We start from the raw sequence: 23,541 nt of genomic DNA on the forward strand, positions 1-23,541 counted from the left end.
ACTACAACTCCCATCATCCCTAGCTAAGAGGACCAGTGATCAGAGATGATGGGAGCTGTAGTCCCCAAACATCTGGAGGGCCGATTTTGTCTATGCCTGTAGTTGCACATATTATCACAGACTCCTTTCAAAGAGGAGAATGAAGGGAAATGTCACCATAGCTCTGGGATGAATTTTATTTATGTCATACCTTTTCACCCCACCTTTTCATCCAAGGAGCTCAGGGCAGTGTGCATGGTCCTTTTTCATTCCCATGATATCTTTGCCACAACCCTGTAAGGTAGGTTAATCTTACAGATAGTGTCTGACCTAAGAGCCCACTTAGAGAGTTTCATGACCGAGTGGGAATTTGAATCCTGGTTTCCACAGCCCCCTGTCTGACGCTCCAGACACCCTGGCTCAGAAGACAATTGTGACTATTGCGCAAGACTCTGGGATCTACCAAGAACCTCCCTCTGAAGCTCTGAGCTTGGTACACAGGCAATGCTGTGTCATAGACCACAGCTTGCAGCAGCAGCAGCAGAACCATGTCGTGCTATTTATGGAAGAAAATAAACCCATGACATTTGGATCTATCTGCTTCAGTGGCGTCAGGAGTCCCATTGACCTAAGACCTCATGACCATATCCTCTGTTCCCATTACTTCGTGCTAACATCAAGGTCAGGTTTATCCAAAGGGCTGTGCCTCATTTTATTTCTCAGGGCAGATTTCCGCAGGAGTTGAATCTGAAGGTGGGATGAGCTCTTTAAAACAACAACAACAACCCCCTTCCCCACCCTCAAAAGCAAAACCCTGTGGCATCTGCCATATTAAAATAAAATTATATATTAAAAAAAACCCAACCACAAAGCACACAGCAGAATTAGCACATTAAATACGGGAATGCTTTTTTATTTTATTTTAACCGTTTCTCCAGCAATATTACTGTAACTTCCTTAGGTGTACCTGTGTCCGGTGCAAGGTGAATTTAAAGGACCTGTTTTTATGGTCTCCCTTCAATGGCAAAAATTGACAAATCTCCTTGTTTCTGCACAACCACTTGCAGTAAGCGTACCTTACTGTTAATGATAGCAGCACATCTATCACTCTGATCCAGACATGCCTTTCATTATAATAGCCAAAGTGATAGATGAACGCCTTACAAATGGCTTCGGCATAACCATAAAAACGGACACATCTGACGTAATCTATCAGAAATAAAACTTCATCTCCCGGATTTCTTTTTTGGCCTGCCTGGTTTTACAGCTATACTACTCCCTCCCAGCCCCCAACCTCTTCAACACTTGTTGCTTTGAATCAAAGGTTTAAATGGCAACTTGGATGGAAGGGGGGGAGAGAGAGAGAGATTTACCTAGAAGAAAATCCCAAGGGTTCACAATAATTTATGTGGATAAACCACAGAGCCTAGGGTTTGCCGATCAGAAGGTCGGTGGTTCGAATCCCCACGACGGGGTGAGCTCCCGTTGCTCGGTCCCTGCTCCTGCCAACCTAGCAGTTTGAAAGCACGTCAAAGCGCAAGTAGATAAATAGGTACCGCTCCGGCGGGAAGGTAAACGGCGTTTCCATGCACTGGTCTGGCTCGCCAGAAGCAGCTTAGTCATGCTGGCCACATGACCCGGAAGCTGTACGCCCGCCAGCTCCCTCGGCCAATGAAGCGAGATGAGCGCTGCAACCCCAGAGTCGGTCACGACTGGACCTAATGGTCAGGGGTCCCTTTACCTTTTTAAGAAACATCTCTTCATGCTCTAAATGGATGGGTAGGCAGAGAGGTGGTCCAGCAGCAGATTTTGAAAGACAGACTTGAGGGCAGCAGAATACTTCAGAACAGATGGATCTGACCCATGGGGCACAAGGCTGTAAGATGTTGTCTTCTGTAAGCCCTGCTCAAATGACTGGGAGCTGAGCAAGAGTGAGACCACAGCGCCAGGAAGGCAACTTTTTAAATGGGCTGTTGTGCTCTTCCTTTAAGCCCCCGCTTGTTCTGCAGACATTAGAAGGTGACTTTTTTTCTCAGCACAGAGCAGTTTATCGCCACAGATCAAATGCCTTTTAACACTCAGTGCAAGGGACAGTTTTAGAAGCTCTTGCAGTTTCCCTTCTCCTCAGTGTGCCTTTGGCACTGGAATAATTGTCCCTCAGCCTGTGTGTGTCGTATGAATGAATGAATGGTAAGGTGGCATTCTGGATTTTTCTGCCTCAGGAGTTCCCTGCTTTCCCCCTTTCCTCCTTTGTTAAATAGAAAATGTTTTCTGAATTAGTGCGCAGACATACAACTTGCCTCCTGTTCTGTGTCGTGGTTTCAAGGAAGAATAAAACACAGCTCCCAATAACCGGAGAACTCGGAAATTACCAGAGTAGAACTAAATAAAGGTTAGGTCCAATTAGGGTAATGAGGCTGCAGGTTTTGTTTATTTATTGCACCGAGGTCTGCAGCAAATATGGCCGAGTCCTTAGTACATCTTTCCATTGTGAGCCTGCGGCACAGCATGGGCTGAAGACATATGATGCTGTAACCTGATGAAGCTAAGCAGATTGCTGTCTGGTCAATGCCTCCATGGAAGGCTGCCTGGGAACCTGAGTCAAGCTGCCTGGAGGAGAAGCAGGAAACAAACATAAGAGAGCAATGAGCAACGTGATGGACCACAGTCTTGTCTTTTGTTGCCAAGAGGCATAAAACACACCTCTCCACATCTGTTGCACCTGAGGTCCTTCACCTACAGAGGGTTGCTCCTAGGGAAAGCAAAAGAAAAATGGAGCCCGTAGAACAGAGCTGGGAAGAAGGTAAATCAGAATCTGCTCATCTCTGGGTGATCTGAAGTTAGTCTTCAAAGATTCCTGGCTCCCAAATAACTTCCTTCCCCTACTCAAATGATACCTCTGGTTTAGACCACAGTTTAGTCCATTGGGTAGGGTTTATTTCATAGCTCCCATCGTTACTTTTGACTGAGAAGAGGGAGGTTGTGGGTTTCTGGAGTAGCATCTTGTATATCATGGATACATCCCCTCCCCTCTTCTCCCTCAAACTTATACTGTATGCAACATTAAAGTATCACATTGAATATAACTGATATGTAGAAAGGACATAATGATCTGAAAATAGACAATGTATGTACTTTTGTAAACCAAGAAAATCTTTAATAAAAACAATTAAAGGAAGAAAGCAAGGGGAGGAGAGGGGAGATGTTACCCAAGAGTGGGTTTTTTTGTGTAGAAAGGTCTGTGAGCTCTACTTAGACCTAGCGCCAAAGCAAACTCCCGGGCTCTGAGTTCTTTACTTCTAAGTGGATGCCTTCTGTGGCTGGTTCCAGTTGGTGGATCTTGGGGTAATATACCTATTGTCCCACCACCAACAAGCTTGCTCTGTTGAGAGCTTGCAGGAACATTCCAAGGGGATAGAATGTTCAGCCCAAGGGGAACATTCCACTCTGGTCAACCTTCCGAGGGCCACATGCCAGGGATGGGAGGGACCAGAGGGCAAAGTGGGTGGAGAAAGGAATGCAAATGTCTCCATTGCACAGTAGGGTCTGTTTTTTTGCGCACACGTTTCTCTGTCCTTCATCCAGGTGAGCAAGAAGCACCAATGTAAGGGGTACATTAAAACAAGGCAAAAACAGTTGGAGTGTGCAACAGGTTCAACAAGGCCCAGAGGCATAGGTTGGGCCTGGGAGGGCTCTGAGGGCCAGATACTGAGGAATGGAGGGCTGTATTTGCCCCTGCTGTAGTTCCCCACCCCTGATCTAATGGATTTGTTGTGCTAAGTCTTTGTTGAGTTCTTGGAACCCTCAATTTCCTCTCCTTATAGTTCTCAATGGTTGTAGGAAGTTTGATTTCTCTGACTTGGTCTCTGGGTCACCGGGCATGAAATGAACAGGTGAAGCTGCAGTGGGGCTGGCAGGGCAGGGCTTTGGAGATGTTTGGGGCACAACTCAGACAATGGGCTAGAAAGCCCCCACCAACGCAGCTTGCTCTGCTGACCACCCTTTTTGTAGTAATGCACATTACCAAAGGGGGACAAGAACCTTTGGCCCTCCAGATGTTGCTGATTGGCAACTCCCATCTGCCCCAGCAAGCATGGTCAGTGGCCAGGGATGATGGAAGTTGTAGTTCAGCCACATCCCCTGCACTGCAATGTAAAGAGACTCTGATGTCAAGAGTCTAAGGTGACTTAACTGCACCATTGCCTTGCTTGGAGTTAGACGATGGGTTCATCTAACCCAGAATTGGCCACTTAACCAGCAGAAATTCCTTATGATCTCAGATTGAGTTCTTTCTCTGTTCTGCTACCTGAGATGCAAAAGAGGCCAGGGCATCTTTAACAGGGATGTAGAATAGAGGGTTTCAGCAGGTGTGGGTTGCAGGGCAGGCTACAGCTGCCCTTGCACTATGCATTTTAAGCACATGGCTTCCTTCAGAGGATCCTGGGGGAAGAGCTGTAGATCATCTGCCTTGCATGCAGAAGTTCCCAGGTTCACTCCTAAGCATCTATAGCAGGGCTGCCGTATGTCCAGAATTTCTGATTCGTCAGTGAAAATTGCAATTTCCCTGAAAACTAGGCAAAGAAGGGGCAACTACTGCCAGTCAGTGCTGCCAGTACTGAGCTAGCTGAACCTATTGTCTGACTCAGTATGAAGCAGCTTCTTATGCTTCTTATGGAAACTTTAGTTTGCTAAAGGTGCTGGGAACCGCAGCTCTGTGAGGGGTAAACTATAGTTCCCAGGGTTCTTTTTCGTAGGTGCCATGTGCTTTAAACCTATGGTCATATGAAGCCTACACCTGCTGAAATTAAAGGTGCAGGAGCCCTGACTTCTGTTTAATCCAGAGACTTCATTTAACTGGGGATACCATAGAGTAAATTTAGGACCTGCTGAATGTGCACTATTGATCAACCCTCAGACTGCGAAATATGTCCTTATTTGGGATAGCTCAGAGCAAGATTCCTGCATTGCAGGGGGCTGGACTAGATGGCCCCCGTGGTTCCTTCCAACTCTGTTATTCTCTCTGCTATGGATTTGAGGGCTTGAACCAACCTGAGCAAACCTACCTGGCAATATCATACTTTGGGATTGCACAGTTATTTTGGTTGGAGCCCTTGTGCTTCCAGCGTGCGGTATATCTAATGACCTAGTGATGGTCTAATAAGTTTAAACTTAGCATCAATTTAAATCAGCCAGACACAAAAGGAAGCAAGAGGTGAGCTCCCTTAGACATTCATCATATAGAGCACACGGAGACTGGATTTTCATTAGCTGTAAAATTAAACACTGCAAAGCAGCTTCTTCATCCTGACAATTATGGAAACATCAAAAGAGAATGATGCTCGCAAGCGCCTTTCTCCACGCACCGGTTAGGAGGCTCTAGCTAGTTAATATAAGGCAGCAACAAAGAGCTTGCATTCCAGAGCCTCCTTGAGCGTGACCTCCGTGTGGAAGGAGGGAGGAGGACCAAAGGACCATTTTCGTTGTTCCTCCCTTTCTGTGTTCCTGCTAGCTAAAGTTCTGTTGAAGGTGAAAGTTTATACAAATACAGAAGCCAGATGTGCTAATCACATGTAGGGACTGGTGAACCTGTCCATTTCAGTTTGTCTCAGTTTCTCATTTTTTTTCAATCAAGTTCAGTGGCCCATGATGCAACATCCTTGTGAAAATTCACCACCATTTAAGCGTGAATTTATTTTTAAAAATTTCACATTTTTTTCTAATACTGCAATTCATTTTTATTTGTTATTTTCACTAATATGCATTTCATGCAGACACAATTTTGCATGCATTATCTAATCTGGGAACGATATTGCAAAATTCAAAACAGTGTAATTTTGATGAATGAGTGTTTCTGTATTTTTCAGAAAGTGCAGATTAGATAGGTTTGCCTTTAAAATGCCAAGATAGATCCTGAATTCAAATAGGTAGCTGCACATAAGCATCTACAATCAAACCATCATTCCTGGCCTGGGGGAAGTTGTGCTTTCAAAAACAAGCAAATGTTTGACTCTGGCTTGAGGCGAGCAAGTTCCTGCAGTGAGGAAGTCTGGCTTAAGTTAGATATAACTAGATTTTAAAGATCTGCCACTTGCCTCTGGGAAAAGTTTTGTGGTATTTCTCATTTTGAGGTCAGGCGATGCAAAAATGTCAGAGAGAGAGGGCTGAAAAATAGAGTTAAGTGTTTGCAGTAAAAACTTTTGTTTCAGGTCATAAAAGTGGTAGGTTTCAGATAATAAAAACCAGGCTGCATAACAGTTTCCCTTTACAACATTCACAAGCAAAGTTATCGTCATATTTAACTCAATGGACTAGCCAAATTTAACGACCCAATATTATAGATTATCCAGCTACAATAACAATTGTCCTGGAGCTTTTGTGGCTAGATGCAAATAAGGACTTTTAGTAGTCGTGCATGAGATAGGATTCCAGCAGATGTAGCTCGCATGACAAGCTACACCCAGGAAAATAAGAAGCAGACTTACACCGAGTCAGACCATTGCTCCAGCTAGCTCAGCATTGTCTACACTGACTGGTGCTCACCCTTCAGGGTTCCCAACAGGGAATCTCTCTGGAACCTGGGAATGTCTACCACTGAGCTGCAGCCCTTCCCCAAATCTGTTGTTGTTTAGTCGTTTAGTCATGTCCGACTCTTCAGGACCCCATGGACCAGAGCACGCCAGGCACTTCTGTTTTCCATTGCCTCCTGCAGTTTGGTCAAACTCATGCTGGTAGCTCCGAGAACACTATCCAATCATCTCGTCCTCTGCCGTCCCCTTCTCCTTGTGCCCTCCATCTTTCCCAGCATCAGGGTCTTTTTCAGGGAGTCTTCTCTTCTCATGAGGTGGCCAAAGTATTGGAGCCTCAGCTTCAGGATCTGTCCTTCCAGTGAGCACTCAGGGCTGATTTCCTTAAGAATGGAGAGGTTTGATCTTCTTGCAGTCCATAGGACTCTCAAGAGTCTCCTCCAGCACCGCAATTCAAAAGCATCAATTCTTCGGCAATCAGTCTTCTTTATGGTCCAGCTTTCACTTCCATACTTTGGAAAACCCCAAAGCTACCACCTGCTAAAAGGCCTCCTTCTATGCCACTATTATAGGTGAAGGCAGTCTGCTTTTTCCCCTTTTGCATCTGCCTGCCTTCTTTGCTTCCTGGCCTGTTGAGAGAATTAAGGGGAACAAATAGGGCATGGCTACGCCTGTTTCTTGCTTCAGTGGCACACTGAAGGGCTTGCCCACACTTCCGCTTGCCTTGTGTCTAGAAAGCACAAGTCTGGGAGGCTTTCTGCTCATCCCATGCTTTCTAAGCAAGAGTCCAAGTGGTCTTCCATTTGCCCTGCTGCTTTCTCCTGGCTAGGCTGGTTGCAAGGTCAGTAGACTTTGTAGTTGAATGGGGATTTGAACCAAGGTTCCCTAGGTTCTAATCAAACACTCTAACCCAAGCATAGGCAAACTTCGGCCCTCCAGATGTTTTGGACTACAATTCCCACCATCCCTGACCACTGGTCGTGTTAGCTAGGGATGATGGGAACTGTAGTCCCAAACATCTGGAGTTTGCCTATGCCTGCTCTAACCCAACCTTCTTCAAGCCTTCAGATGCCATTGGAGTCCTACTTCCATCAGCCCTAGTCAACATGGCCAACAGGCAAGGAGTATGGAAGTTGTTGTCCAACAGCATTGGGTGGTCTCCAGACTGAGGAACACAACTCTAAGTGTAACACTGCACTGCCTGTTAACTGTACGTGACCAGATCTGGATCATGTCCCAAGTGCATAAAAGGTGAAACCCAGCAGAACAATGGTATGAGAAATATAAATGATAATGACTTGATTCCATCACGAAACCAGGTCATGTGCTACCATATCGCAAGAGAAGCAAGCTGAGGGAGAGAGAGAAATGAATGAGGGATATATTCATGAAGGATCAAAGTAGGTGCCCAGAAATTAATCAAGAAAATGTAAATATGATCTATCTGGTGGGGCTGCTGAACTATTTGTTTCAGGTCTGTTTGAATGGGTATGGAAAGCCTATTTAAAGCACAAGCTTATAGGCTGTTCTTTCCTAAAACCCACTTACCTCCAAAGATTAATTACCATTCTGGGGAAAGGAAACCTTTGTCAAATGGGTTAGTGCTCGCTTTTCTTCTCTTAAGACAGCAGAGGTCCTTGAAACTTTATCTCTACGAGTTTCTAGCATCCATAGGGAATGTCTCCGGCTTTTTCAGTTCTGAATTGCAAAATATATGCACGAGATCACACAGTATATGCATTTATATGAAACCATATATATATGTATACTGTTATTCTATGAGCTAATGTTGTGGGGAAAATATTCAGGGATGGCCCCAGATAAGGATGAGGAAGAAAATCGCTGCAGTTAGGATTTAAATCCAAAACCTGTCAAATTCACACTTTCTGAGACAAAAAACACAACCATTGTTCACAATTCACACTTATCCCAATTTTGCGGTGCTGTTCTCCAACCCAACAATGTTTACAGAAAAGTAAGCTTTAGGGGAAAGTGGACAAAACAATGAACATATTGGTTAAACTAACATACAACACTGCATTATATTAGGAAAGTTTGCTTGGGAAAACGGGTATATTAGTTTGCCTTTTTAAACACACACACACACACACACACACAGATAAAGTGTTTAGAAAATCAAAAAATTAGAAAATATAGCATGACAAAAAGAGAGGCAGTCATAAGGATATTTTGCAGCTTTCATATTTGTTAAGGGTACCAACAAACACACACCAAATAAAATAAATAATAATAGTGTGCCCAAATGCTTTGGGGGGGGGGGGAATAGGAATCACATATCCCAAACGTCCAGCAAAGCAGGTGGCAATGCACCTTTTTCTTGAGAAACGTGGATAACTGGATTTAAGATAAGAAAAATAAGAGAGCACCAACACTGGCACATCCTCCATGACCTAGCCCCAAGTGCTGGCACCAGTGGCGTTGCGTGGGTTGTCAGCACCCGGGGCAAGGCAAGTAATTTGCGCCCCCTAACCCGGGGCAAGGCAAGTAATTTGCGCCCCCCGCTGCACTGTCCCTCCCCCAGATAGTCCCTCGCGCTCTCTCCACACCGCACCGCATGCCTGGCACCCTCCCCTCCACAGTGGGCGGCGACCCGGCGGCTCGGCTCGGATTCGCACAGCCAGCACTGCAGTGTGAGAGAGTGAGTGAGCCAGGTAGGGGCAGAGAGCTGCGAGTGCGAGCGCCCCCCCCAGATGTTGCGCCCGGTGCGGCCGGACCCCCCTGCACCCCCCCACGCTACGCCACTGGCTGGCACCAGTGGGCACCTACCCACCTCCCCCTCAGGTGGGTGCCCCAACGCCCTGCCCAGCCTTCATCTTTCTTCCTTCTTGTTCACTTATACAAGCAGTGACAAGAGTAAGGAGAAGCAAGAAGCAGCCTCTACTTGTCTTGACTTGTCTTCTATGCAGTGGTTTGGACTGGGTGCAAGAGAGGGCGGGTGAATAGGCAGTGATGAGGAGGTGGATCCACTTAGGAAGGGATCTGCTTAGGGAGGTGCAGCCACTTAGGGAGGGAGTTCACTGAGGACACCTCACCCAGTGGCCACCCCCTCCCAAAATCTGGAGCTGACAATGAAAGCATTTCTCAAATATGGGTGCAACACCACAGAGGCCCTACTGGACAATACAGTTCTGTTTAACATAGGGGTGGGAAACCTCAGCTCTATTACTGAATGTGGCCTTCCACCCCACTCTTGTCTGGCCCTTGAACACCCCAGTTTATGGCTTTTTAGGTTTCGTTTTTTTAACTTTTAATGCGTTTTAAGCATAAAGAATGTCACTGATTGCTAACTGCTCCTGCTGATGCCTTGATTGCTTGATTTAGGAGTTTGTTCTTTGTATGATTTAAACTGCTTCTTAAGTTGCCTTGGAAATACAGGTGGATGTTGGTGTAAAGGGGGGGGGGGATATAAAGGAAGGAGAAATATTGGATGCCAAGACCCAAGTTTGGGGAAAGTACCCTTTGGTGAGAGAATCCCAGCAGAGATTTAAAATCACAAAACATGCAGCAAAGTGTGGAAATATACGCTTCTAGATCTTTGAAAATACACCCTTATAAGTTCCAAAACTTCCATCTTCCCCCAGCATAGGAAAAGACCACACATTTGGTAAGTTAAAAATTTAGATGCAAACTCTTGAGAGGTCAGGTTCATGTGCATTTTCTTACATCAGTCAGAAAAGTTACATAGGGAGTAAAATTTGGCTTTGGTGAAAGTTCCTAAATTATTGGTACAGGAACTCAAGAGAGGCTTGTAAGCCTCTTCACACTGGGAAAAACAATAGACTTGATTACCCATTTCTTCCCAAAGTAAGGGAAGTGGACATAGCTAAGCCTGGCAGGCCAGCTTACTCTATGGTATTAACCCCTTCATGCATTAATTATATTAAGCATGTTGGTTACATGAGGCTGGCTATCCCATAGTGGACAGGTGGGTTATCAGTACTTTAAGTAAACAACACAGCTAGACTGCACAGCTTTGCATTTAACATGCAGGCATTTTAACAATTCAAATAGCACCAGAAAATTACCAGGGGACGGGTGCTTATAATTATTGGCATCACATCAGGCAAGGAAGGGAACTTTAACTCTTTTCTCCTCAGCTGTGGTTCTGAGGAAAAACCCTCCTTTTGAAGCAGGTATTTGCTTTGGACGTGCCAATGGAAGATTTCCTTCTGATGCAAACACGAGCTTCAGGGTTACTTGGCAAAAGGCTTACATTCTCCGTCCATGCATGCTGTGATCCTTATAATTCTCAGCTGCCTCCCAATTGAGGCTATCTGTATTCTTAATCACTCACACTTCAAACGCAAAGATGCATTTAACATCATATTGAATTCAGCTCCCAGCCTCCAAAAATCTGTGCAAAGGCCCTAGCAATTGTTCCTCTGTGACAGTTCTACTTGGAAGCTGTCCCCAGCCTTGATGCCAGCAGAACAGAAGCTGTTTTGGACTGTTGTTTCCCCCCATGGCATTATGTGATCCAAGAAGTGTGCTCCAGGATCGCTTGAGGTACAAATGGACTTGCCAGTATGTTTTTTAACCAAAAAAAAAAAAGCACTCTGTTCCTGTGTGGGCTTATCCACACTTACCTTTCTCCTCCATTCTTTCCAGGCAGGATCCATGCTTAAATAATGACCCTCACCGCTTTGCGACCAGGAGGGCAGCAAATGGGGTGGTAGTTCAGAGCCTTTGTGTCACGGTCTGGTTCATGAGCAGTCGAAGTCCTGGCTGGGGACGTCGGGACCGAGGGCAAGATGGCAGGGTGGGAGCAGGAATGGGAGTCCAGAAGCCAAGAGTCAGGAAGCCAAGAATCCAAGAGTCAGAGAGCCGGGAGTCAAGAAGCCAAGGGTCTGAGGGTCAGGAAGCAAGGAGTCATGAAGTCAAGGGTCCAAGGATCAAGAAGCAAGGAGCCAAGGAGCCAAAAGCAGCAAGGCAGGGAACACATTGCTGTGGCAAAGAGCCAAAGGGAAATGCTGACCTTATATCCCTTCCTGGCTCTTGCCACCAGGTGCTTTGAGTTACCAAGTGGCCTCATCTGTGAGGCTACGGCTTGCCTCTTCAGAACAAAGCCCCCAGGCCTGCAAAGTCCTACTGGTCTCAGAGCCTGGCTCCTGCTCACACTCCTGACACTTTGTGGGTACCAGATGAAGATGTCAAAGGCACCCTTGCACCCACAGTTGGCTCAATAGTGACCCCGAATTGTAGGGTTGTTGTTAAATGACATTTCCTCCAATTCAGTGGTGAAGATCAGGTTCTCCAGGGGGGAAGCATTGGGACAAGAAGATGAGCCCCAAGAGAGATAAGTGGTGGATGAAGGGGTTCAGGCTGATCTGGGGTGCGTGGAAGAGGGAGGCTACAGATTCATCCAGCAATTCTGGCTGATTTGGGGCAGGAAGGAATGGACACTGCAAAAAGGAAAAGCACCGGCCCAGTTTCAATCAAAATGGAGCGCCGGGCAAGGGGAAAGAGAGTCAAATTGCTTCGTGAAGCAAACTTGTTGCGAAAGCAGGCGGCTCATTTGCAGTTGGCTCACGTCTCAAAGTCAATAGCTTGTCTGTGTCACAATGAAATTTCATTTTTAAAAACAACAGAGGCAGGAGTCTGGGTTAAGTACAATGGAAACATTCCTACCTGTTGCCCAGGAACAATTTCATCCGCTTCTTTGGGAGACAAATGGGGGCAACGGAGAAGAAAAATGGGCCAGTCTGTTGCTCAACAAGCTGCGGCTATTAAACTGTTTGCTTTGCTGTCACCAGCAAAGGGGCTGGTGGGGAATGTCGGAGGTGGCGTGCTTGTTCACACAAGAAAGAAGCAAAACCTCGACTCCTGCATCTTTATCATTTGCCTAGCTGCTAGCACTTTAAGTGCTGTCCAAAGGTACACACAAACACAAACGGAAGAATCGGCTGGGCCAAGAGATGTGTTGCTCTGGCTTTGTGGTATGACTGACACAGTCAAAGCACCCAATTCAGGCACCTCAGGGGATATGGTGGTCAGGCTGCTACCCAGAGTTCCTGTGCTACCTTCCAAAAATGGCAGTGCTGCAGGATATTATGGATCAGCAGCACCTACAGCCTTATTTATTCACCAGTTCTCTTACCCACCTGCTTCTTATGCCTATCAAGAGGGACGAAAGCCGAGTCCTGCTTGCACCTTCTCTGGTTTGCAATCTGGCAAGCTTAATATGGGGGTTTCTTAGTTCAAGAGAGGATTGTGCGTATCCAAACTGCCCGTCCAATTTCTTTTTTTATATATATTAAACCAGGATTTATTTGTTTTTACATTGAAAATGCAAGTACTCAAAGGAAAACTAGCAAATAAGCAAACAATAATTACACAATTAAAAAAAAATACACCAGATGTATGAGTAAACTTCAAATAACAATGATTTATTTTATAATCCAGAATGTCAGTCAAACTCTTACCAGTTTCTGCACCCATATGTGAGCCACATTCGGTACCTAGGGCAGAGGTTTTCAACCTTTGTGAGTCCACTGCTCCCTTGACCAACTACATTATTTCTGCGGCACCCCTATGGGGCTCAGGAGCCCAGTTATGCCCTCTCTTCCCTGCAGAGCTGGCAGCCTCTCACGCTTTTTTGAACACCCTCCCTTGTGGAGTGTTCCCTCAGCCTCCTCTCCCCTCTCCTTAGGAATCCTCTGGGCAGCCCATGTCTCTAAGCTGCCTTCCCTTCCCCAAAGAGAGGTGCCTCCTCACGCTGCCCCACAGGGGCCTGGGAAGCACCCCCTGGCCAGCCCCAGAGGCACCCTTCACCTGGGGATCTTGTAGCTAGGGCTGCTGAGACAAACAGCTGTGCAAGCCTTTGGGAGGCAGAGACACAAGAGGACATCAGAGGAGGGAGGGAAAGAGAGACAGAGGCCAGTGTTTCCCACGGCACCAACATTCAAGGCAGGGTGCGACGGCACACTGGTTGAAAACCACTGACGTGGGGGAACTGAGTGCATGGCTTTTATAAGAGTGGAAATGTGTTGTCTCTGCATCATTTTCCACAATTTGTTTCCCATGGTTTAGAGTAAGATATCCAATGCTGCAACAGAGGACACGGAGTCTTTGTAAACCTCATGCATCTGAATGGAACAGGCTTGCCAATATTTGGTCTGGAAGGGTGCATTGGTGCTTTTAATAGCTGCGTCTTACTCATGAGAGCAGCAATAATTGCTGTAGCCCTCGCTGCCAACACAACCATTAAAGAGACATGAACAGCCTTCTTTGGGTTTGCTGCTGCCAGGTTTTCCGCAAATGACGCTTACATCAGATTTTCCACTTCCCCACATGTTTAAGCCGAATAATAAAGTGACATTGATTAGAATGAATGCCAGGTTTCCCCATCTCTCTCAACCCCGCCCCCCCTTTTCACTTGCTGCCATGCATAACAATGATTGAAGCGATATATTATGGATTAAAAGCTGTTTTTAGGGCCTTTCCAAATGGCAACAAGCTCCCTGGATTATTACTGTTTATTTTAGGCCTGGCCCTGATCCCATGCAGTCATGCAATACCCTGTCTGGTGTCTCCAAGAGATGGACAGGAACAACGACAGCCTTCCTACAGGAGGGCTATCTGCTCAGTGCTGTTTTGGTTTTTTACAATAGGAGAGAAGTGCTGTTCATTATGGAAAGACTGTGCAGCCCTTGATGAAAGTTTTAGGAAAGAGAACCGGAGGAAAGAAAGGCATGTGCTGTTTGGCCAAGGCATAAATGATTGGTTTGTGGGACCCATGCTGGAGTGGAAGAAACTCTTATATAACTTGTCAACGAGAGGTATTTTCAGAACGTTCAGTTGGTCTTTATGGAAATTCTCTGTCAAGCAGCAGAAACCACTACAGACCTGGAGTTGTACTCGCTGCTGGGTAGATAATAGGCACACAGGGATCAGCACCTTAAACACTTGGGCCCCACCCACCGTCACTGTGCACAAGCCGCCCAAAGTTCCCACAATGCCCTGGAGTGCCACCACATCAGAAGCATTGTGGGAAATGGTGGCTGATATCTGCCCATACTTCTGCCCCTAGGGAAGTCTGCAGCTGGGGGCCCACCAGTGGACACTTTGCTGAGGGCCCCCTCAAATTTCGAGCGGACCCTGACAAAGAGAAATGCAGCTCATCAGGGCAAATAGCAAACATTGCCTAACGCTTTGATGGATCGTGACCCAGGCATCATTTATGGAAAACAAGCGCTCGATTGCAGAGGTGACATCTGAGTGAGTCAGAGGATTCCGCAGTGCACTTTGCCTGGTGTAGGTGTGAAAGCACGCAGCTCTCCTTGATTACTTAGCAAATGCTAGAAACCAATATATGCAAATTCATGTGTCTGATGTGAGGTTTGATCATTTTCTTTGTGTGCAAACAACGTTTGTCACATGGGCAAAGCTCACGAAGAGATTTTTTTTTTCCTGCTCTCTTTCAAAGGCTGTCAGCTTATTATATAAAAATTAATTATGCCGTGTTTACAATTGCTGAAGGAAGGCCAGGAATTTTCCTCCATTACTACCAAATGTCACTGAGTGGGCAGAGGGTATACTGGCTTCTAAATAATGAAAGTATGGCTACAGGCATGCACACAAAATCCCACACATTTAGGAAAAGATTTGAGAGGAAGGGAATACCCCCTTTGTGGCATAACTATCTTCCACTGCATTCCAGGCAATTAAGACAAAGTGGTGGGGGTCAGGGGGCAGAGATCAGAGGGATGAGTTTCAGAGAAGCCTTGCAAATTAATAACATTCTCGAAATCAATACAGTTAAACCAACCAGTCCCAAAACGGATATATTCAAGCATAATGCAATGGGATGGATTATCACTAGCAAGTAATCTAATGCCAAAATAACTGCAGCTGAACAAACAAAACAGCAGCCATAAAACAGGGCAGTAAAAGAGGATATTAGCTACATGTATATTAACTGTAAAGTACCTATTACATGAAAAAGCAGGCGGGGGGAGGGCGTTGAGTGGAATAAATGGCTGTTTGGGTAGTGGCTAATCCCATTGTTCCTCCTGGGTGGGATGCAGAGGGAGACCTGTGGTTTTCTGTTCTTTGCACATTTATAATGCCAGTTTATTAGTGCTGAGGATAATTACAAGTCTTGGCCACCGAAATGACAGATGCAGGCGAAGGTATCTGGAAGTGGTTGCATGCCGAACATGTACAGGCCAAACTGTTGATTTGAATGCTGAACTGCAGCTGTTTGTGTTTCATTATTTATCGTGTTTGTACCCTTCCTGACCTGCAAAGATTTCAAGGAAACAGACATAGCTTATCCCACTTTATCCTTGCAGCGAGCCTATGAAGTCAGCTGGGCTGAGAAATTATGAGATGCCCACCGCTGCTGAGAGCACTTGGTGGTTAGGCAGAGATCTGAATCGAAATTTCTCTGGAAAGTAGATTTCTTTTGGTCCCCGACGCTGCATATCAATTCCTTACCAAGCCATGAGTCATATTATGCATCTTACGCATGTGTGAGTAATGCATAGTTGTGCGTGTGTTTGTAAATCCTGCTTCGTTCAATTGGATTTACTCTCAAGTGAAACAACAACAGAGTCTTGTGTTAATTCTTTTGCACAGAGACTGTCCCATTTCTCCTATACAGAAAGGTATTGCTGGCAGATGACGGCATATATCACTTTGGAAGATGGCGAATGAAACCCCAGGTGTTCTGGATGACATAGCGTCACCCATAGTATCATGACATTGATGTCCTGTAATAGTATTGTCATAAAAGATAGATATGTGTTTCTGTGTGGTGCATATGTTTGTTTGTCTGTCTGACTCCCTTTCTGTCTCCCTGTCTACTCCCTTGGACTACTGCAATACGCTCTACGTAGGGCTACCTTTGAAGGTGACCTGGAAACTACAACTACTCCAGAATGCGGCAGCTAGACTGGTGACTGGGGGCGGCCGCTGAGACCACATAACACCGGTCTTGAAAGACCTACATTGGCTCTTAATACATTTCCAAGCACAATTCAAAGTGTTGGGGTTGACCTTTAAAGCCCTAAACAGCCTTGGCCCAGTATACCTGAAGGAACGTCTCCACCCCCATCATTCTGCCCAGACACTGAGGTCCAGCGCTGAGGGCCTTCTGGTGGTTCCCTCACTGCGAGAAGCTAAGCTACAGGGAACCAGGCAGAGGGCCTTCTCGGTAGTGGCACCTGCCCTGTGGAAAGCCCTCCCACCAGATGTCAAAGAGATAAACAGCTACCTGACATTTAGAAGACATCTGAAGGCAGCCCTGTGCAGGGAAGTTTTTAATGTGTGACATTTTAATGTATTTTTAATCTTTGTTGGAAGCCTCCCAGAGTGGCTGGGGAAACTCAGCCAGATGGGCGGGGTACAAATAATAAATTACTATTACTGTTACTGTTACTACTGACCTGCCCAGGAGAACACTTTATGCACCCAGAGTCACTACGCTAGCATTTGTTTGTTTGTTTCATTTATATCCCACCTCTCCTCCCAGGAGCTCAAAGTGGCACAAACAGATCTCCCCTTTCCAATTTTATTCCTCAAAACAACCCTGTGAGGTAGATTAGGCTGAGAGATTAGGCTCATAAAATTTGCAGATGGCACTAAACTGGGAGGGGTGTTCTTGAATCAGGATTCAAGATGACCTGCACAGATTGGAGAACTGGGCCAAAACTAACATAATGAATTTGAACAGGGTCAAATTTGCAAGGTTCTGCCCTTGGGAAGGAAGAACCAGCTACACAAATATAAGATGGGGGCACCTGGCTTGCCAGTAGTACGCGTGAAAAGGATCTAGGAGTCTTGGTGGACCACAAGCTGAACATGAGTCAACAGTGTGATGCAGCAGTAAAAACAACAACAAATGCTATTCTAGGCTGCATCAACAGAAGCATAGTGTCCAGATCAAGGGAAATCATAGTCCTACTTTATTCTGCTTTGGTCAGACCACACCTGGAATGCTGTGTCCAGTTCTGGGTGCTATAAGTTAAGAAAGATATTGACAAGCTGGAATGTGTGCAGAGGAGGGCAGCCAAGATTATCAAGGGTCTGGAAGCCAAGCCTACAAGGAACAGCTGAGATACTTGGGTATGTTTAGCCTGAAAAAGAGAAGTCTGAGGGGAGATATGATAGCCATCTTCAAATCTCTGAAGGGCTGTCACATGGAAGAAGGAACAAGCTTGTTTTCTCCTGCTCTGGAGGGTAGGACCCGAATCAATGGCTTCAAGTTACAAGAAAGGAGATTCCAACTAAACATGCGGGGGGAAACTTTCTGACAGTAAGAGCTTTTTTGACAGCAGAACAGACTCCCTCAAGAGGTTGGTTGGGCAAGGTAGGCACGGGGAGGTAAGGTGCGGGGAGAAACCTTGTTGATTAGCTTAAAATATATGATCCAGCAAAGTATTAGGCTGTTTCCATTCTGTTGTGAAATGTAGCTCCCAATCTGACTTGGATGAATGGATGATGTCAAGTATCTGCAAGCCATTGTACCTTTCAGACATTGACTCCAACTCCCTTACAGTCCCAGCCAGCATGGGCAATGGTCAGGGTCGTTGGCAGCTGGAGCTTCATCTGAAGGGCACATGGCGAGTCCCGCTGATCTATCCTTTGAAGGCAGGATCTGCGTGGCAGTGTTCTATTTGCTTTTATTTGTTTTGTACAATGTGTGTTAATCGAAAGAGGCAGCTCCTCCCTTGCTTCTCATAAGGGGCAATGCTATTTTCCAAACTGAATGACAGCAAGCCCTCTGGAAAAATCAATGCAGCTTAAGGTTGGAGCAGCAAGAGGTCATGATGTAGCAAGAAAACAAATCAGTGTCATGAGATCCCTTTCTTTAAAAAAAAAAAAAAATCGCTAATAAAGATTTGCTGGGTTACTTTGCTCTTTCGTGAACATGTTACCTGAAAATACAGTGGAGACGATCCTGCCTGTCCACTTTTCACTTCCAGCTCCACTAGCACAATGCCCCAAATCTAAAAACTGGCAGTGAATGTTCAGCAAAGGGCCATATCTCATTGGTTGTGCACATGCGTTGAATACCAAAGATTCCAGGTTCAATCCTTGGTGTCTCCACATAGGGCTGGGAAGGACTCTGGTCTGAAGTTTTGGAGAGCTGCTGCCTTTCAGTGGAGAGAAAGCTGAACTAGGTAGGATCAACACTCTCAGTCAGCAGGAAACAGTTTCCTGTGTTCCATCATCATCATCTCAAACCTTTTCAGTTTGGGTTCAGGCCAAGTTACAGGACTGAGTCAGCCTTGGTCCCCTCTACTGTCCCTCCTCCTTCAGAGAAGGAGGGGACAACGACAATGCAACCCTGTTGATCTTTTGATACCCTGGGATCCTTCTGAGCCGATTTAGTGGGATGAGTCTTGGAGGCCCTGTTTTGCAGTGGTTCAAATCCTATTTCCAGGGTCAGTTTCAGAGATGGGGTGATTGTCTTTTGGCCCCCTAGTCATTGTGCTATGGGGGTGCCACAAAGCATCAGCTTGTCCCCAGTGCTATTTAGCATCTAAAGTGGTACCTTGGTTCCCGAACGGCTTGGCTCCCGAACATTGCAAACCCACTCTGTGGGTGGGTAATTTCCAAGTCTAGATAATTGTTCAGTTCCCTGCTTTAGATGGGGTCATGCTCCCCTTGAAAGAGCAGTTTTGTAGTTGGGGAGGGGGTACTCTAGGATCCATCTTTGTCACTAGAGGTTCAAGAAGTGACCAGAGTAGCTAGGAGTGTCTTCTACCAGCTTCAGCTGGCAAGGCAGCTGTGACCATTTCTAGACTGGGATAGCCTGACCACTGTCAACAATGTGCTGGTAACCTCCAGGCTGGACTAGTGCAATGAGCTCTCTGTGGGGCTGGCCTTGAGAGTTGGTGCAAAATGCAACAGCTCAAGGACACACTGGGGCAAGATATTGCCAACACACTTTCCCACTGTTGAAAGAATTGCACTGGCTGCCAATTAAGTTCAGTTTAAGGTGCTGGTTTTGGTGCATAAAGCCCTGCATGGCTTGGGGCCAGGATACCCGAAAGAGCATCTCAACCCTTATATACCCATTCTTGACATTGTAGCAATGGGGCCTTTAGTGTTGAGACACCTGCCTGTTGGAATGCCCTCTCTTTGAATATTAGACAGCTGCCATCTCTGTTGTCTTCTTGGTACCTGCAGATGACCTTCCTCTTCCAACAAGTCTTCTAAGTTGATATCTTTCCCATCTGTATTGGGGAATACAGATTTTAATGTTTTAAATTCTTTTTTTAATTGTCTTATACTTGCTGCTTGCCACCCTTGGCTCCTTTGGGAGGAAGGGTGGGATATAAGTTTAATGTAATAAAATCATCATCATATATAGCTCAGTCGGTAGAGCATGAGACTCTTAATTTCAGGATTGTGGGTTCAAGCCCAGTGTTGGGCAAAGGATTCTTGCATTCCAGGGGGTTGGACGAGATGACCCTAGGCGTTCATTCCAACTCTATAATTCTATGTTTCTATCATCATCATCATCATCATCATCCTATTGTAACTGAGTTACAAGTACTATATCAGGATGCCACTGAGATAACATGGGAACAGTTGGTGCACTGCTGCAGCTCTACACATATAGCATTTATACGGAGAGTTCAACCCATCTCTCATACACTGTCACAGGCTTTTATTGCACAGAGACCACTGCAAAGCTCACATCCTCCAGTCATACCACAAACAGATAATTTACAAAATAAAGTGTGCATGGACAGCATACATAAAAATCCATCATAAACAAAATCCATATTTTACTGCACATCAAACTTAGCTCAGCTAGAAGTGTTAACAAAATGATTAAATTCCATTAAAATCATTATCAGAATAAATTAAAGAGCATTATTTCCCAACAGCTGCATCACACTGTTGATTCATGTTAAGCTTGTGGTCTACTAAGACCCCTAGATCCTTTTCACATGTACTGTAAGTAGACTTACTGATGGAGAGAACAGGGGGCATGAAGAGTGTTGGGTCTCCGAAAACTTGAAGCTGACTGTGTGTTTGGGGGGGGGGGGGGGTTGATACCAACTCAAAACCTCAGTGCTTACCAGAGTCTTGAGTGGCTTATAACCATTTTATGCTCGTGGTACCTGTTGATGGTAAAGTTATATAATTCTACCTTGCCATTCATTGTTTTAAATCTTCCTTGATTCAGGCGTTTCTTATTGTTTTACATTATGCAGCCTCATAGTCAGCATTGCTTGGGAAGTCTAAGAAACCAAAAAAAATCTGCAGAGTTTTAAAATCAGTGCAGTTTTTAAAGGTACAGTCTGACATCTTGATTCAAAATGACAGCCAGTTGTATCCAAACAAACACAGAAACCTGCTTCTTGGTCTCAGGAACCAACCATCCCGCAAAAAAATCTTATGTTATCTTAGGAGTGTACGAATGCATAAAGAACAAACAACTTTCCAAAATATAGTAGACGTTGGCTTGGAGACCCTAATTGGGTCAACATTATAGCCATATAAATGGTTCAAATAAATAAAGAGATATCCTGATTTATCCAACATGGTAGGAATTTCATTTCCAGTTTGGTATCATTTATCTTCATGTTTTTGCATATACCATAGACTCTCTCCTGTTAATCAAGAGGAAATCATGAACATTGATTTATGGTTGGATTTTGCCCTAAATTTGCAAACCTGATTTGAGTTCAAAATTGGCAAATTTCCTAGTTCAAAATCTACCAAAAAAATTATTAGCATTCTTCAGATTATAGACTCCTTTTCTATCCCCAGACACAGAGTCTCCCAACAGGCTCCAGTTGGCTCTCAAGATGGCTTGAAGGACAGCTAAGGCAACAAAACTATAAATACTCCTTGCTTCAGAGGCGAAAGTCAGGCCAATGTGTCATTCACAGCCAAGTAGCTGGTCAGGCTAATCAGTTCAAGAGTGTATGGGGTCCAGTTTCACAGGGAACTTAAAATCTATTGGCAGGGTGTATTGGCAGTTTAGCACCAATTAGCACGTTAAAATACACTTACTCTCTAAGCCAATTTACTTGCCACTTGAAGTAATTAGCTCCATCTGTCTGACTAGAGTGTTGGATGTGAGCATGGCTGTAAAAAAGAAGAGAGAAAATCAAGATAACAATTTGTGGTTGCTCCATTTGTGAGAGCCAATGTCATCAGCACTTCATGAAAAGAAACACTTCAGGAAATTCTCTAGGTAGTCTAGCATCTATTACAAGTTCCATCAAAGTGTATAATTAGTAGCATGGCCTAGAGAGCTAAATGCAGCCCTGGGAATCAGGAATTTGTCAGGTTTAATCCCAACCTGACACTCAGTTCCCTGGCCTGAAGATTCCCCCAGTGCCTTTTTTGCCTAAAATTAGGGACAGGTTTTCCGTTTTTCTGCAAAGAAATGAAGAATGAATGTTCGCCTAGCCTTCTAACAAGCTAAACCCCTCTTAACTTCAGTGATGTCAGAATGAATTCTGAGACATTACCACACTTTCAGCTTAAGGCCGAGACAGGGGAGATCCATGATTGATCTTTTGTCTTGACTTTAAAAAAAAAGAAAGAAATGCAGCCTCCGGGGATTGTTGAATTAATTGGAGTAGCCGTGTGTGTGTGTGTGTGTGTGTGTGTGTGTGGTTCAACCCTTTCTCTTATGGGCCACTTTTACAGTCAAAGGGTTGCATCCAAAGTAGTCCTATTCAAAGCAGGCCCATGAAAATTTATGAGCATGACTAACTTAGGTCCATTAATCTCTGCAGGGCAAATATCAGCGCTTGAGGAGGGATCAGCTTTGAATGTGAAAAGGCATGGGGGAAAGTTGGACACCCATTTTCCCCCCTCTGTCTCTGCTGTAAACAAATTGGCAGCCCTGCAGCGGCTGCATTTAAGGCTCTTTTTAATAAGTGAGGAAATCAGTAACAGATCACCTTCATAGCGTGGTTTTGGGGCATAAACTTTCAGCTGCCCTGCTCAGGTTTTTCAGAAATCTTAGCTTTCTGCTCTTTGGTTTCAGAAACTGAATGCCTTAATAGCTCAGTCGCAGGGCATAGTGTGGTGGGCTGCTTCTGAGGCGATCATCCTGGGTGCATTGTTGGGGGTTCGTGAACCAGTCTTGCGGTGCTTTCTGAGGCTGGGATCAGATCAGACTCCAGCCTCACAAAGCAGCTCAGGGAGGGTGGCATGAAAAGGATGCCTTGTCTGGCAACTAAAGAAGAAAAAGGAAGATAGAATTATCAATAAAATTAAAATTGAAGACAAATGGATTCAAGAACCGAAGGAAATTAGTAAAAACTTGACTAGTTTTTTTCCGGAAATCTATATAAAGAAGGTCCAGAGAATCTAGAAAAATTATTTGGGCAAAAATAAACTACCAATAATACCTAAGGGAAAAATTGAAATTTTGAACTCGCCATTAACAGCTATGGAGGTGCAACAAGCTATACAAAGATCAAAACTAGGAAAGACACCGGGCCCAGATGGTCTCCCAGCTAATTACTATAAAAAGTTAGAACAATCACTATTTCTTCCCATGAAAGACCTAATGAATAATATTCTGACAAATGGAAAGCTACCGAAAACCTGGAAGGACAGCTTTATTAATCTTAGCCACAAACAGGGAACAGATGCCTCAGTTTTGAGGGGCTGGGATTGAAGGGTACATGGCATCCTTCTCATGCCACACTCCCTGAACCACTTTGCGAGGCTGGGATCTGATCTGATCCTAGTCTCCCAAAGCACCCCGGGGCCCTGTGCTGCTTTGCAAGACTGGGATCATTCCAGCCTATGATTGCAAGTGGCAGGCCAATGTGATATTTGAATGGTTGACTCATGGGCGATGGTGAACAGGGACTTTGAGCCTGTGCTTCCTCCATGTATGATGGATTCATATAGAACCAGAGACTTGTAGAATTGGAAGGGACTCCAAGGGCCACCTGGCATGACCATAGCTGTCACCTTACAGATTTGAAAATAAGGGACCAGGAGCCTCGAAAATAAGGGATCAGCAGCCAAAATAAGGGATCAACAATTACTTTGATAAAATACATATTTTGTGGCATGCAAA

The 23,541-nt window shown here is 45.2% G+C and overlaps 1 protein-coding gene and 1 long non-coding RNA gene across 4 annotated transcripts in view; one reads left to right on the top strand and one right to left on the bottom strand.

Annotated features, from left to right (window-relative positions):
• Nucleotides 1-13,111, bottom strand: part of LOC310680449 — a 421,426-nt gene extending 408,315 nt beyond the window's left edge. The window contains exon 1 of the long non-coding RNA XR_014512771.1: nucleotides 13,052-13,111. This is a non-coding gene — a long non-coding RNA (uncharacterized lncRNA). The remainder of the gene's footprint in view (nucleotides 1-13,051) is intronic.
• The window catches only part of LOC310680364 (opsin-5-like), a 72,345-nt gene that overhangs the window by 8,064 nt on the left and 40,740 nt on the right, over nucleotides 1-23,541 (top strand). Inside the window, exon 1 of one of the 3 annotated variants that reach the window (XM_083447008.1) lies at nucleotides 14,526-14,777. The exons of 1 other annotated variant lie outside the window; for it this stretch is intronic. The gene's annotated coding sequence lies outside the window, so the exon portion shown is untranslated. Of the gene's footprint in view, nucleotides 1-14,525; nucleotides 14,778-23,541 lie in introns of those variants that run through there. One more of the 3 variants, XM_083447009.1, reaches the window with a different exon arrangement.

Source organism: Podarcis tiliguerta (genome assembly GCF_965153285.1).
Source record: "Podarcis tiliguerta genome assembly, chromosome: 6".
Taxonomy (NCBI): Eukaryota; Metazoa; Chordata; class Lepidosauria; order Squamata; family Lacertidae; genus Podarcis; species Podarcis tiliguerta.